Genomic DNA, 5,938 nt, shown 5'->3' with positions numbered 1-5,938 from the left:
CTCAAGCACATTTCTTTAATTCAAGGAGTAAGGAAGGGAGAAACATGTTTGTATGTGTGTAAGAAGCAATGGTGTATCAAAGTGGTGGTGGTATGTGTGTGCACAGGGGTAGATATAAAATAGACAAACTATGAGCATACTGCCTGCCCTTCTGATCAGTTGACTTGGATTTGATTCAGGACCCCTACTGCAATGTCAGTTAGGGCTTGAGAGAGTCAGGCTCCTACGTTTGGAACCAACTGGAGGAGGAGGAAATTATCATCCCTACTGTTGATAAGGCTGGATTGGAGAATGCATCTCATGTGTTGGTCACAACGGGGTCCCTGACATGCTCTTATGAAATTACTGGAGCCATCATCCCAGAATAACTATCTATAGAGGCCAGCCTCTTGCAGGGCCATAGAAAATCTTATAGGGCTGAGAAGCATTCTCCTCTAACATGAATAACCACACAGAACTTTTGTTTTAAAATCACTTTAATATACTCTGACACATAAATATACCTTATCAGTGGTGGTTAAACCACAGGGCAGATAAGAATGATCTGGACCTTGCAAAAGAACAGATGACCCAGACCCCACTACCTTTTTAATAACTACTCCTTTTACTTTTGAAAAAACAAATGTAAGTATTGGAGCTTCACCCTTTAAGAATTACTGCATTTGGACATTTAAGCCAATTCTGTTTTACTATTAACTGACCTCACTGAGCCCATGAATTCTGCACCATGGAATCACAAAGGAAGTTTGTCTGACCACAGGATCTGGCTTCTGCTGCTCAGAATGCTCCTTTAGTTACATTTGTATGTGTACAGTAACATAAACAATAGGGAAACTTTAAATATAGAGATGATCTTAAAAGTCAGCAAAAATGTTTATTGTTCCACAGTATTGAGTAAGTACAACATAGGAAAAATGATTCTCCAGAGACTTTGCTTTCTGTCTGAATTATCATTATGATCAATAAGTTCTGTCTTATTCTTCAAAAGGGAACACATAACTATAGTTACTTAGAGGAGAACTCTCGGATAGGAATTGCTGTGATGACAAAAATGTATTAGGTCTGCCCTTTCTAATATGGGAACTGCTAGCCACATGTGGCCACTGAATATTTGGACGCACACAGTGCAGTTACAGAACTGAATTTTTAGCTTTATTTAATTGTAATGAATTTAAATTTAAATTTCAGTAGCCATGTTTGACTCCTGGGCACCATATTGGATAGTAAAGCCTTAGAGCATGTTGTTCAAATGGAAAATAATTTAATGTCATGTCAGCATTTTAAAAAAGGACTTAAGATGGTATAGATAATATCCAAGTTCCTCACACAGCCAAGAAGTTTTTGTATGAGTGGGGGAGAAAATTAGTACCAGGTCATGGTAGAAATAGGTTTTGTGTGATTCACTGACCACTGCCCTATCCAGTTGATGAAATAATTAGTGTAATTTGAGGAATGAATCAAAGAAAGAAGCAGCTTACAGGAAAAGTGCAACGTCGTTTTTGTTCGCAAAACAGGGACCAGTGAGAAACTGTATGATGATAGCTCCTCCTTGAGGTTTGGTGATAACATTTCAGGTAAGGAAAAACTAAAAAACAGAAGAGTAAATGAAAAAAAAAATACACTTATTTTCCTCATAATGTTTCCCCTTCTTCCCAGAGTCTTCAAATGAAAGCCCCACTTGTGCCAGTCTTTCAGAACTTAAACTGACCACTTCAAACACAGGTTCTCACTGGAGTCCGTGTTAGTGGACATAACCTGTGTGTGATACCCCTGCCTGCATTCCACCTGAGGATTTTGGATGTGGCCCTTCAGGGAGTGACATGCCACCTCATTGGACTTTACCTCAGAAGCAGCCTTTGGAGGGGGCTGTTAACTTGAGACGATTCACAGTGTACATCTCACTGTGTAAAGAGAGTAAAGTTATAAATTCTCAGAACGTATTAACTGCAATATAAACATAGAAGTTTGATAATTCTGTATTCTGCACATGGATTACCTCATGTTACTGTTATTTGTCTACTTTCTATCTATCTATCATCTTCATCATCATCGTCATCTATTTTGTAATTCTACCAGAGAATGTGGGAAGTAAGTTGAAGAAGGAGACATGGATTCCGTATCAGGCAAAAGGAAATTGGTTTTCTTTATTGGGGCTTAATCTACATAAAAGAAAATGAACTGCTCTTAAGCATTCACTCAGACGAGTTTTGACAATTGTGTAAAAATAAGCAACCACCAGCCAAAACAAGGTAATGGACATTTCCATCAACCCAGGAAGTTCTTTCCTGCTCCTTTTCCAGTAACACCTGCCTTGCCCTAGGCTATCACTGTAAGGTTTTCTAGCACCAGAGACTAGCCTTGTCTGTTTCTGGGCTTCAAATAAATGGACTCTTGCACTATTTACTTTCACGTGCCAGGCTTCTTAGGCTCAGTGTGGCGTCTTGTGTTTCATCTCTGCTGTTCCATGTGTCAGTAAAGCATTCCTTTTTATTCCTGAGTAGGATTCCATTCTGTGACTAGGCCACCATTTGGGTAACTATTCTCTTTCTGGACATTTAGTTTCCTCCCTATGCGGGACTTTTTTTTTTTTAATGATGTTATGAACAATCCTGTACACAATTTGTGTGCGTATATGTGGCTATGTATTCCTTTTGTTCCCGTAAATACATGGAAATGGAACTTCTGGTTTGCATGGTAAGGATGTGTTTAACTTTGTAAGAAGCTGATGAAAATCTTGCCACAGGAAGACTCCATGCCCAGGTGAATTCTGTCAGCCATTTAATAGGTGTTCTATGCAAATTCAGGATGCCAGTCCGGTCAGGTAGATGTATCACTAAGAACATTCTGCAGCCTGTGGCACGCCTGTTCATTTTATTTGCATCCACTGATGAGTGTGACCTTTAAATTTTGTTGAAGCCAAATAAATATATTATTTTTTTCTTTTAAGGGTGATATAAGATTGTTATTATTTTTTTACCTAAATGTTTGATAAAATTCACAGGTGAAACCATGGGGGCTTAGAGTTTTCTTTGGGGAAGGTTTTTATTTATTATTTATTTATTAAGATTTTATTTATTTATTTGACAGAGAGAGACAAAGCAAGAGAAGGAACACAAGCAGGGGGAGTGGGAGAGGGAGAAGCAGGCTTCCCGCTGAGCAGGGAGCCTGATGCGGGACTCGATCCCAGGACCCTGGGATCATGACCTGAGCCGAAGGCAGACGCTTAACGACTGAGCCACCCAGTGCCCCAGGGGGAAGGTTTTTAAACTATGGATTCAACTTCTTTAACAGACAGTGACTATTCAGATTTCCTATGTTCTCTTCTATCAGTTTGGGTAACCTGAGTTTTTCAAAGAATTTATTTGCCCATTTCATCGAAGTTGTTGAGTTTATTGGCATAAGATTTTAAATAATTTTGGTGTCCTTCATTGTTTATAGATTATGTTATAATGTTTCCCATTTTACTATTGATACTCTAATTCCTGTTTCCTATTTCTTAACCAAACTAGTGAGGCATTGATCAGTTTTGCTAGATTTTCTAAAAACCAACATTTTTATTTTGTGGATTTTTTTCCTATTGTTATCCGCCTTCTATTTCACTAATTCCTCCTACTTGTATTATTTTCACTCTTCTCTTTCCATTGAGTATAATTTGCTCTTCTGTTTCTAGCTTCTCAAGGAAGAGAAGGTTATCTAGGAATGTGTTGTTTAATTTCCAAATATTTTAGAATTTTCACAAAAATTTCTGTTACATTGTTATCTAATTTGCTATCTAATTTATTTGCACTGTGATTCAATAACATACTCTGATTTTGATGCCTTGGTAATTAATGAGGATTGTTATATGGCCCAGCTTGTAGAATATATTGGTTTTTGTGCGCTTGAAAAGAATTCTGGAATTGTGGTTATGACATTACATCCTTGTCATTTAGATAAAGTTGTTTGACAGTGTTGTTCAAATATTTTATATCTCTACTAATTTCTTATCAACTAATTCTGTTCGATATTGATAAAGAAGTAGGAAAATCTCCAACTATATCTGTGGATTTGTATATTTATCCATTTATTTTGATTCATTTTTGCTTCATATATTTTGAAGTTATGTTGCCAGCTACATTATTATCATTATACCCTATTGCTGAATTCACATTTCTACCGCTGTGAAGTACCCCTCCTTTTCTCTAGCGTACTTCCGGGAGGCATGTGACCTACTAATACTAATATACCCAAGCCAGCATTATTATGCTGAGTGTTGCCATGGTATCTCTCTTAACTTTTTACTTTTAGCCTATCTGTGCTGCTACATTTAAATGTGGCTTTCTTGTAAACAACTCGCACTTGGATTTTTTTTTTCAATACTGAAAAATCTTTCGTATTTACTCGTATTTTTCAGGTATTTGTGGTTGTATTTAAGTTACCTGGTCTTTATTTCCCTGTTCCATCTTTTATGCCTGCTTTTAGGTGAAGAGAGCAATTATTTTAGGATGTCCTTTTATGTTTTCTATTCGTGTTTTAGCTTTATCTAGTCATGTGGTGTTTCCGCGATTTTTTTTTTTTTTTAGAGATTACAATATGCATATGTGTGACTCATGAGTGATGAAAACGCCTGACAATAACGTAATTCCATTTAGCCATCTGCTGGGGCACCTGGCTGGCTCAGTCAGAAAAGCATGCAACTCCTGATCTCAGGGTTCTAAGTTCAAGCCCATGTTGGGTATAGAGATTACTTAAGAATAAAATCTTTAACCACCTCCTTTGCTCTTAGTGTCATAACTAAACTTCTACATTGTCCAAATCCCAGATTGCATTACTATATTTTGTCTAAAAAGTTGTCTAGTAAACAAACCACATATATTTATATTAGATTAGCTTAGACAGATAGGATTAGTCTAGAATTGTCCTTCTCTGTGCAATCTTTATCGTGTTCGGATATCTACGTTTTATTCTCTGTACAAAAAACTTGATTTTTCTTTTCCTATGTGTTCAAATGGTTTGTTGTACTGGAGTTATCTGATTTTTGAAGGTTTGATAGAAAGCTGTGTGAGAATACTGGAAGAACTGGAAGTGTTCCGCTGTGGCCCTCGCATGTCCTTGGCCTCCATAGCTGCTCCTCCCTATTCCTTCTCTCTCTTTTTTTTTTTAATTATTATGTTCAGTTAGCCAACATACAGTACATCATTAGTTTTTGATGCGGTGTTCAATGATTCGTTAGTTGCATATAACACCCCGTGCTCATCACAACACGTGCCTTTCCTTCTTGCACTTGAACTAAGCCCCAACAGTTCTTCCTCCCCACCCCCACCTGTCTTAGCTCTGGCTGCTATAACTGAATACAATAGAATGGGTGGCTTATAAACAACGGAATTTTATTTCTCAGCGTTCTGGAAGATGGGAAGTCCAAGATCAAGGCACCTACAGATTTACTGTCTGGTGAGGCCTATTTCCTGGTTCATAGGTGACAGTTTTCCTGCTGTGTGTTCACATGGCTAAAGGGGTGAGGGGTCTCTTGTATAAGGCACTAATTCCATTCATGAGAGCTCCACCCTCATGATCCGAGCACCTCCCAAAGGCCCACCTCCTAATGTCCATTGCGGGTTAGATTTGAACTTGTGAATTTGGGAGGGAATTCATTGTACAGCACCACTCTTCTCAGTGAATTTCAATGCCCAATTTATGGTTGCTAATCCCTAAGAACAATTTCTCCCTCTTCCAAGAAGTTTTGACCAACTCTTTCCAAAACTAGTTGACTCTAATTCCTATAGCTCTAAATTCCACCCTTCTTCCCCAAGATAGAACACTCCTTTGGACTTCTCTTAAGGCTGGCATTCCAAATAAAGGCTTATGATTAACATTTCACTGGTTAATTTTATTCCCAGGTTTTGGTGCCCTGAGCAGATGAGAACTGGACCTGCTGTTGCTCATCAGGCCCCTTTGATAA

The sequence above is a fragment of the Eumetopias jubatus genome, unplaced genomic scaffold (assembly GCF_037043125.1).
Source record: "Eumetopias jubatus isolate StellerSeaLion01/CBP00866 unplaced genomic scaffold, mEumJub1_p1.0 scaffold_3, whole genome shotgun sequence".
NCBI lineage: Eukaryota > Metazoa > Chordata > Mammalia > Carnivora > Otariidae > Eumetopias > Eumetopias jubatus.
This window is presented reverse-complemented; position numbering follows the sequence as displayed.